Source organism: Coregonus clupeaformis, chromosome 34 (genome assembly GCF_020615455.1).
Source record: "Coregonus clupeaformis isolate EN_2021a chromosome 34, ASM2061545v1, whole genome shotgun sequence".
Lineage (NCBI taxonomy): Eukaryota > Metazoa > Chordata > Actinopteri > Salmoniformes > Salmonidae > Coregonus > Coregonus clupeaformis.
The window spans coordinates 14,314,936-14,325,729 of NC_059225.1; the positions used below are offsets into that span (position 1 = coordinate 14,314,936).

Consider the following 10,794-nt stretch of genomic DNA (forward strand, 5'->3'; position numbering starts at 1 on the left):
CAGTGGGTCAGAAGTTTACATACACTCAATTAGTATTTAGTAGCATTGCCTTTAAATTGTTTAACTTGGGTCAAACGTTTCGGGTAGCCTTCCACAAGCTTCCCACAATAAGTTGGGTGAATTTTGGCCCATTCCTCCTGACAGAGCTGGTGTAACTGAGTCAGGTTTGTAGGCCTCCTTGCTCGCACACGCTTTTTCAGTTCTGCCCACACATTTTCTATAGGATTGAGGTCAGGGCTTTGTGATGGCCACTCCAATACCTTGACTTTGTTGTCCTTAAGCCATTTTGCCACAACTTTGGAAGAATGCTTGGGGTCATTGTCCATTTGGAAGACTAATTTGCGACCAAGCTTTAACTTCCTGACTGATGTCTTGAGATGTTACTTCAATATATCCACATAATTTTCCTTCCTCATGATGCCATCTATTTTGTGAAGTGCACTAGTCCCTCCTGCAGCAAAGCACCCCCACAGCATGATGCTGCCACCCCCGTGCTTCACGGTTGGGATGGTGTTCTTTGGCTTGCAAGCGTCCCCCTTTTTCCTCCAAACATAACGATGGTCATTATGGCCAAACAGTTCTATTTTTGTTTCATCAAACCAGAGGAAATTTCTCCAAAAAGTACGATCTTTGTCCCCATGTGCAGTTGCAAACCGTAGTCTGGCTTTTTTATGGCGGTTTTGGAGCAGTGGCTTCTTCCTTGCTGAGCGGCCATTCAGGTTATGTCGATATAGGACTCGTTTTACTGTGAATATAGATACTTTTGAAACTGTTTCCTCCAGCATCTTCACAAGGTCCTTTGCTGTTGTTAGGGATTGTTTTGCACTTTTCGCACCAAAGTATGTTCAGCTCTAGGAGACAGAACGTGTCTCCTTCCTGAGCGGTATGACGGCTGCGTGGTCCCATGATGTTTATACTTGCGTACTATTGTTTGTACAGATGAATGCGGTATCTTCAGGCGTTTGGAAATCACTCCCAAGGATGAACCAGACTTGTGGAGGTCTACCATTTATTTTTTCTGAGGTCTTGGCTGATTTATTTAGATTTTCCCATGATGTCAAGCAAAGAGGCACTGAGATTGAAGGTAGGCTTTGAAATACATCCATGGGTACACCTCCAATTGACTGAAATGATGTCAATTAGCCTATCAGAAGCTTCTAAAGCCATGACATAATTTTCTGGAATTTTCCAAGCTGTTTAAAGGCACAGTCAACTTAGTGTATGTAAACTTCTGACCCACTGGAATTGTGATACAGTGAATTATAAGTGAAATAATCTGTCTGTAAACAATTGTTGGAAAAATTACTTGTGTCATGCACAAAGTAGAGGTCCAAACCGACTTGCCAAAACTATAGTTTGTTAACAAGACATTTGTGGAGTGGTTGAAAAACGAGTTTTTAATGACTCCAACCTAAGTGTATGTAAACTTCCGACTTCAACTGTAGGTAAGTCTGTAGAGTGAAATATAAGTATGCCCCCAAAGCAATTCTGAAGTGTCATACATTCACAGTGCGATATCAAGTTTTTTTAATGAGGCACTTTTATTTTGAAGGCGAATCACACATTCCACTAGTGTGACTAGCTTCACAAAGGTGCCAGTGACGAGAAATAACTGCCTGAAAATGTTTCACTGCGAGGGAGGTTGCAACATTGTAGCTACATTCAACACAGCACTCGCGATAGCCTGCTGCATTCATATATACTACTGCTCCCTCTTTGTTTATATGGGGAATTAGCTCAAATGGTAGAGCGCTCGCTTAGCATGCGAGAAGTAGCGGGATCGATGCCCGCATTCTCCAAAACTTTTCCCGTCACGCTCTGTGTTGCCAGTGTTGTTACTTTGTTGCGGTATTTAACGCGGTCATGGCCAGCCCCCGCGTTATAGCGGGAGCATGATAAAGTAAAGCTTAACTTTCCTTAACTTTTCCTATTAATTCTCTATGGTAAGTCTTATCGCTATGGGTGTAATATATTTCTGGCCACTGGTTGGTTTTATGCTGGTTTTGTGGCGCTGTTCCACACCCCATAGGCCACTGAAGAAAGGACACTTCCAGTCAGTCTATACTATAACGTTAGCTACGTGAAGGAGCGAACAACCATCACTGTAGACACAGATCTCAGTTATTACAGACCGATCTGGCGTTTCTCCATCTGGAAATTACTTCTTACAACACAACTGCAATTGTTTTCTCTCATGTATGTCCAAAATAGCTAGCTACAAAGCTAACTAGCTAGCCAGCAGAGCAGCACTCGCCAAAAAGACAGGTGTCACTTTTGCTTTTAGAACTTTCTAATAATCTCTAAAGTCGTTTTTATGCGATCACACTAGCTACATATATTTAGCTAAAAAGACTGTTGATGAAATTGATTGTTTTCTTTGTAGCTAGCAATCTAGCTTGGTTGTAGGCTGCAGTAGGCTAGTACAGTAACGTTACAGTAGCTAGCTACACCATTACTGAATGACAACAATGTAGCCTGAACACTTCTGTATAGCTAGTTGGGCTTAGAAATTGATAAATGAACATATGGAGAGATCACAAATTCATGCAGCTGTGGTGGTGTCACTTGTTTAGCTATTTCCCTGCTTTAAAGAGTGAAAATACTCAAGCCTTTATCCATACCAGCAGGACTTCAATGGGACAACCAGGTAATTCAAGCTAAAATGTTCTGTGCACTCTCACTAGAATGTGTGCTTCAGTGGCAGATTTTCTAAAGAAAATAGACAAAGATAGTATCAGCAATTCTCAGTCAGATGAGACACACCTGGTCTCATTCATTTATAGATGTTACTTAGATTAAGAATTATTTCCATATCTGTTATTGAGCATGGTGTAACAAAAAGCTGCCACCATTGTGGGTGCTGTATAGACAATGGTGGTAAATATCTCATTCAAATTGAATTTCATTCATAAATGTGGCCACTTAATTTATTATGTGGATATCTTTATAAGTTATGCACACTTCATGTTAATATTCCATTATCCTAGGTCCTCCATTCCCGAACGTGAAGCCGCCTGACCCTAGCAGGAAGGGCCATAGATATGACTTCGTATTGAGTAAAATTAAGATCACTCAAGTTGATATTTAGATTTAGAGTGACTGACATGAATTGGAGAGAGAACAGGCTTAGTCTACACTCAGGTGGAACAATGGATATGTAATGCATTTGTCAACAACGGTTGTGCCAATTAATGCATATCACAACGGTTTAGAGGTGCGTACACACTTGCAATGTAACCTACATCCGTTGTTAAACTCGAGTGATGACTAAGCCCTAGAGGTTTTGTAAATTCACATGATTAACCTCTATGTCAATACAGATCTGAATGTTTGATATCCTTTTTACTGTACACTGTTGATAGTAGTTGATGCCAAAGCTAATCTTTGAATATCCTACTACAAGGACTCAGTCAGCTTGACAAACTTCTGTGTCATATGAACACACACACACCAGAGGTTGCCAGGGCGAGTACACTGCGCAGTCGGGAAAAGCTCATATTGTGCATTTAGTGACTGAATGCAACAAAAAAAGAAACAGCACAGCAACATGATCACACAGTTCACTCTCCGCCTCTCAATCACACACTCGCTCACTCACTCACATAGTTTAGCTTTATGATTATTCTAATTTAAGGTAATTGGGCCTCTATTTCAGGAGAGGAACGACATGCATGACATTCTGGCTCTCCTCTCTGCTGAGACCGATCCGGCCCCAACAGCGCAGGCCCAGCTCTAACAGTGGTCCTCTCCCCAGGCTGTCCTGCTCCGCTCCCCTTTGGCACCAGCTCCTGCCACAACAAAAGAGGATTGCTCTGAAGAGTTCCTGCTGGATACAGGTAATTCAAATGATATCACACACATACTTATGTGTGCAGGCACTATCTCATTCTGTCTATCACACACACACACACTTACTTCATTTAGGTTAGTGTATAGTAAAGGCTTTGTCATTAAAATAATGTTGTGCCTCTCTTTCAGCTCTGCCAAGTACACTTCAGCCAGCCACACCACCACTGCCCTTGAGAGCTTCTCCACTGGGCCCATCAAGAGATGAGGTTGCCTCTTCATCTTGGACCACGGCCGATGGACAGAGCCCCTTAGAACTGCCAGTGATGTCCTACTGGCCAAGCACGACGGGGAGGAAGAGATCCTGAAGTGGGTGGATCTGCTTTGCTCTTAACACCGGCCCAGAGAAGCTCCTAGAGACGCACAGCTGTGGATTATGTTACTGCAGAGAGTGAAGACGGTCAGTGTCCCAGTCACGTCCCCTTCCACCTGCACTTAAACAGCAGAAAGCCTCACCAATTCAAGGATGCCATTTGAGGATTTTGCTGCTGCTTCCTTCTTTCAATGGGAGCTGGAGGCCTCGAAGCAGAGGAAGGCAGTGAGGAAGGAGTGAACTGAGGAAAGAGAAAATCCTCAGAGCAGCTGCCCTCTGGCCATCTGTACAGGTTCTGACACCAGCCGCTGAAACAAGGCCCAACAGCCCTCACACACATACCGGCTTTCCTTGAGTGGCAGGAAAATATCTACTGCCTAGCCAAAGTGTTTTCCCTGTACCTGGCACAGGGCATTGGCGGGAGCTCCAACAGTCTGCCTTTTATGAGACTGAAAAGTAGAGATGGATGGTGGACAAGGGGGGGTGACTCTACAGACATACACACAGAAATAAATAGGAGCTGAAAATCTATTTCCATTGATGGAAGTGGTTTGGACTCTTGTTTGATTTGTATTTATTTCACTGGTACTGTCCATTCTTTTACCTTACTGCTGTATATCACTGTATATATTATTGTTCATTGCTATTTTGTGTAAATGTTGCACAAAGACCAACATTTTATTCTTATCCCGGTGAATATGTCTTGTATTATAAACCAATTTCTATAGTTAGTGAGTGAATAAGTTTGTTGTACAAAGGATTGTGCTCCGACACTATCATAACTATGGCTTTGATTTCATTAAAGTAAACCTCAACTGTCACGCCCTGGCTCTGGGACTCTGTTATGTTGAGCCAGGGTGTGTTGTTTCTATGTGTTTTGTGTTCTAGGTTGATTATCTAGCTCATGTGTTTCTGTGTTGGCCGGGGTGGTTCTCAATCTGCTGAGGCAACGAGTATCAGCTGTTGCTTGTTGTCTCTGATTGGGAACCATACTTAGGCAGCCTGTTTTCCACAGTGTTTTGTGGGATCTTGTTCCGTGTATGGTTTGTGTCTGTTACCTAGGACTTCACGTATCGTTTTGTTTCGTGTGGTGAATCAAAATAAAGTATGTTCACTCATCACGCTGCGCATTGGTCCACTTCCTCCAACGATCGTGACAGAAGATCCCACCATATCTGGACCAAGCAGCGTGTCCAGGAGCCAACGCCAGAGGTGAATCTAATGGATATCCACCTCGACTGGGTCAAGCAGCGTGTCCAGGAGCCAACGCCAGAGAGGACTCTAATGGATGTCAACCTCGACTGGGTCAAGCCGCGTGAGGAGGAGAGAGGTTGGACTTGGGAGCAGAGGCTGGAGAGTCTGGCGAGAGCCATGGAGGCCATAGCCACGGGGGAGAGACGAACCCAAGACATTTTTAGGGGGGGGCTCACACCGTGGACGACGGGACTGCTGGAGGCAGATAAGGGGCGAGTTAGTGGACGAGGAGAGAAGGCCACCGGGTTACGGGAGCCATTGGCGAGTAGAGGGAAGGAAAATGTAGAGGCACGGCGAGAGGTACTGAGGTGTGTTGCCAGTCCGGTCCGGCCCGTTCCTGATCCCCGGGTAAGGCCAGTGGTGTGTGTTCCCAGTGCGGTCCGGCCTGTTCCTGTCCCTCGCACCAAGCCTGTGATGCGCGTCGCCAGCCCGGTCCGGCCTGTTCCTGCCTCTCGCACCAAGCCAATGGTGCGCGTCGCCAGCCCGGCCCGGCCTGTTCCTGCTCCCCGCACCAAGCCAATGGTGCGCGTCGCCAGCCCGGCCCGGCCTGTTCCTGCTCCCCGCACCAAGCCAATGGTGCGCGTCGCCAGCCCGGCCCGGCCTGTTCCTGCTCCCCGCACCAAGCCAATGGTGCGCGTCGCCAGCCCGGCCCGGCCTGTTCCTGCTCCCCGCACCAAGCCAGGGGTTCGCGTCGTCAGCCTGGTCCGGCCTGTTCCTGTTCCCCGCACCAAGCCTGTGGTGCGCATCGTCAGCCCGGTTCGGCCTGTCCTTGCTCCCCGCACCAAGCCTGTGGTGCGCATCGTCAGCCCGGTCCGGCCCGTTCCTGCTCCCCGCACCAAGCCTGTGGTGCGCTTCGTCAGCCCGGTTCGGCCCGTCCCTGCTCCCCGCACCAAGCCTGTGGTGCGCGTCGTCAGCCAGGTCCGGCCCGTTCCTGCTCCCCATCAACGCAAAGCAATCTTCTGTTTTAAAATGTTTTATATTGCCTTTATACGCATTAAAATTGCTAATGCATTGTCCTCCAAATGCAAGACATCCTCCAGTGATGTCAGAATCTTTACTTTTGAAAAACAATATCCCAACTATAAATACAGTAAAGTACACACACTAAAGGGTAAACAATAAATGTTTAACAAAATAGTGTTTTTTAGACAACTTTATAGGCATTCAAGGTGTTGGTCTGATGGGAATCTGTGATGTAATCTTGCTTGAGGAACAATAGAGAACAAAAGAGGTGCGCCCCCACTTGTGCTATGTCATGACTTACCTGGACCACCTATTGAGATGTGTCTCTTGTTCAGTAAATCAGGTGTTACATGAAGTGAAAAGGAGAAGAGTGTCATTTGAAGAAAATAAAAATGAATGTATTTACATTCACATATCAAACTGTTTACACTAAATAGACCTAAAACAACTATCTAGGTTTGTTGCATGAAGAAATGAATAAATAGGTGTTGATCATGAAGCATGTAACTGCCGAGGTAGAATATTGAAAGTGGAACATTCAATTTTAAGTGTTTATCATCAGATTTTTTGTATTTTTGACTTCTCATCTCACAGGATATACAGTACCAGTCAAAAGTTTGGACACACCTACTCATTCAAGGGTTTTTCTCTATTTTTACTATTTTTTACATTGTATAATAATAGTTAAGACATCAAAACTATGAAATAACACATATGGAATCATGTAGTTACCAAAAAAAGTGTTAAACAAATCAAAATATATTTGAGATTTGAGATTCTTCAAATAGCCACCCTTTGCCTTGATGACAGCTTTGCACACTCTTGGCATTCTCTCAACCAGCTTCACCTGGAATGCTTTTCTAACAGTCTTGAAGGAGTTCCCATATATGCTGAGCACTTGTTGGCTGCTTTTCCTTCACTCTGCCGTCCGATTCATCCCAAACCATCTCAATTGGGTTGAGGTCAGGGGATTGGTGAGGCCAGGTCATCTGATGCAGCACTCCATCACTCTCCTTCTTGGTAAAATAGCCCTTACACAGCCTGGAAGTGTGTTGGTCATTGTCTTGTTGAAAACAAATGATAGTCCCACTAAACCCAAACCAGATGGGATTGCGTATTGCTGCAGAATGCCTTGAATTCTAAATAAATCTCAGACAGTGTCACCAGCAAAGTACCCCCACACCATCACACCTCCTCCTCCATGCTTTACGGTGGGAACTACACATGCGGAGATCATCCATTCACCCACACCGCGTCTCACAAAGACAGCGGTTTGAACAAAAAATCGCCAATTTGGACTCCAGACCAAAGGACAAATTTCCACCGGTCTATTGTCCATTGCTCGTGTTTCTTGAACCAAGCAGGTCTCTTCTTCTTATTGGTGTCCTTTAGTAGTGGTTTCTTTGCAGCAATTCGACCATGAAGGCCTGATTCACACAGTCCCCTCTGAACAGTTGATGTTGAGATGTGTCTGTTACTTGAACTCTGTGAAGCATTTATTTGGGCTGCAATTTCTGAGGCTGGTAACTCTAATGAACTTGTCCTCTGCAGCAGAGATAACTCTGGGTCTTCCATCCCTGTGGTGGTCCTCATGAGAGCCAGTTTCATCATAGCGCTTGATGTTTTTTGCGACTGCACTTGAAGAAACTTTCAAAGTTCTTGAAATGTTCCGTATTGACTGACCTTCATGTCTTAACGTAATGATGACTGTCGTTTCTCTTTGCTTATTTGAGCTGTTCATACCATAATATGGACTTGGTAATTTACCAAATAGGGCTATCTTCTGTATACCCCCCCCCCACCTTGTCACAACACAACTGATTGGCTCAAACTCATTAAGACGGAAATTAATTCCACAAATTAACTTTTAAGAAGGCACAACTGTTAATTGAAATGCATTCCAGGTGACTACCTCATGAAGCTGGTTGCTAGAATGCCAAGAGTGTGCAAAGCTGTCATCAAGGCAAAGGGTGGCTATTTGAAGAATTACATTTACATTTACATTTTAGTCATTTAGCAGACGCTCTTATCCAGAGCGACTTACAGTTAGTGAATACATATTTCTTTTTGTTTTTTTACTGGCTCCCCGTGGGAATCGAACCCACAACCCTGGCGTTGCAAACGCCATGCTCTATCAACTGAGCTACATCCCTGCCGGCCATTCCCTCCCCTACCCTGGACGACGCTGGGCCAATTGTGCGCCGCCCATGAGTCTCCCGGTCGCGGCCGGCTGCGACAGAGCCTGGATACGAACCAGGATCTCTAGTGGCACAGTTAGCACTGCGATGCAGTGCCTTAGACCACTGCGCCACTCAGGAGTTTGTTTAACACTTTTTTTGGTAACTACATGATTCTGTATGTGTTATTTCATAGTGTTGATGTCTTCACTATTATTCTACAATGTAGAAAATAGTAAAAATAAAGAAATACCCTTGAATGAGTAGGCATGTCCAAACATTTGACTGATAGTGTAGATGCCTTGCTCTGTAAAACTAGTTTATCACAGTGGGTCCCTTCCTCTCCGGTAAAACCTATTTTGTCTGAGGGAATAAACGTTATTATAATAAAGAATGGAAGACAAAAAAATTCCAGAACTTGATTAAACTTGATTAAAACTTGTCATTATTGTTTTAAGTACAGTGTACCAACTTCTGAGGGAATAAACTCTCTCATGTTTATTTTAATAAACAGAGTTAACTTTGTTATCATATGATTCAAGTTTTAAGGACAGTGTAAAAAGTATTGTAAATAATCATGTGTCCCTGGGTGGGATTGAACCATGTCAATTTTTTTTTTGAAAAGGTAAAATAAGGTCACCAAAATCACCAAACTACACAACTGGCCCTTTGCCGTGCATGTGTTGGTTTCTATGCTCAGGAAATATGCTGGGTAGATGGGTGGTTATAATGTATCTGAATGATTAGAATGTATTTGAGACGTGAATGTGCCTCTTATAGATCTGCACCTGCGGTATTTCCAGCGCAAGATACTACTTTTTGCACGAAATACTGTTCATGATTCTGATCACATATTCTGATACATTTTTATAAAGGTAAACATTATTTTAAAATGCCATAATACATCAATTAACCTCATTATACTCAAATGATAAGTGTATACCACTATTCTTCATTGACATAGCTGGATTAATAAGTGGTTAACCGGTATATCCATATGGGGAATTAGTTCAAATTGTAGCGCGCTTGCTTAGCATGCGAGAGGTAGCGGGATCGATGCCCGCATTCTCCAGGGTTATTTATTCAACTGTTTCAGGGCGACCCCCACATTTTTAGCTAAAAAGGCTTGCCTGTTTTGCATGTTATTTTGGCATTAATGCGTGTCACATATCAGTTTGCAAACAATAAAAAAAAAAAAAATAATAATCACTGAGTTAATAAAGCCACATACAAACATGTTTTTTTTTTTTGCTTTCTTGGGTAAGGCAGCTCCAAAATGCTGCCTTACCCAAGAATGTCTTGTATGCTGCTGCATAAATGATGTAATATGCCATGGAGATATGTATACTGTAGCTAAGAAAGTAATACTAAGTGTATGTTGTGTAGTAAGCTGTTAGTAGCTCATGTGTCTCACCCTAATTATTTGGTATATTTCCCCCTCATAACGTAGCCTACTGTTCTGACTTGGTGGTGCACATGTAGCCTATAACCTGTTTTAGAGAAATGTAATCATCCAATATTGTAAGAGCTTTCATTGTCTGCTTATATGCCCCCTTTATTTATAATACAGTTCTGACTTGGTGTACAGGGAGAACACTGTAAGAACGGCCCATGTTCTGAATTCTGTTGCTGTACATTTCAAAAGTGCTAAACAAATAGTTATATTGACTACGTCCGACGAGGTTGTTTTTAATGAGCTCAGATTCTCAGTTTGTCAGTTTGTCGTTTCGATCATTTGTGCGGTATTAAAAAAGATTCTGCTAAAGTCTACAGTCATATAAAATGAACAAAGAATTGCATGAACTCTGTTTAGAAAAGCCCCCCCCATGTGTGCAACTTCTGTAAGCGCCTCTACTCTACTGCTCTATGCCACTACGCAAATGCGATGATATGCATGCAATGCTTTATTATAAAGCTTTTTTTTTTTTTTTTATTCCGGTACCTCAGAGCCTCCCAGGTCAGCCCCCTCTCGTGCACACTTTTTGTCGCAGTTGTAAATGAGAACCTATCTAGCCTAGTTGTAAAAGAACGGACATCTGCACAGTTTCACATTGAACATCACTCTGTCGTTTAATGACATGTGCCACGCATTCTGACAACCCATTCATCCGTAACGCAGCACACTGTCGTAAACCATAACAACGTACAGTACGACGTACAGCACGTCGTACCATACATAACATTTCCCCCCCCTTTCCAAAACCAGGGACTGGTACCATATATAAAATGTCCATAGGGCAA

General features: G+C 43.6%; 1 long non-coding RNA gene across 1 annotated transcript; it reads left to right on the forward strand.

The window, feature by feature from the left end:
* The first annotated feature begins 1,620 nt into the window (after positions 1 to 1,620).
* Positions 1,621 to 5,042, forward strand: LOC121549510. The gene is made up of 3 exons (XR_005996830.2): positions 1,621 to 2,647; positions 3,656 to 3,836; positions 3,979 to 5,042. It is a non-coding gene; the product is annotated as an uncharacterized LOC121549510 (long non-coding RNA).
* Positions 5,043 to 10,794: the final 5,752 nt, after the last annotated feature.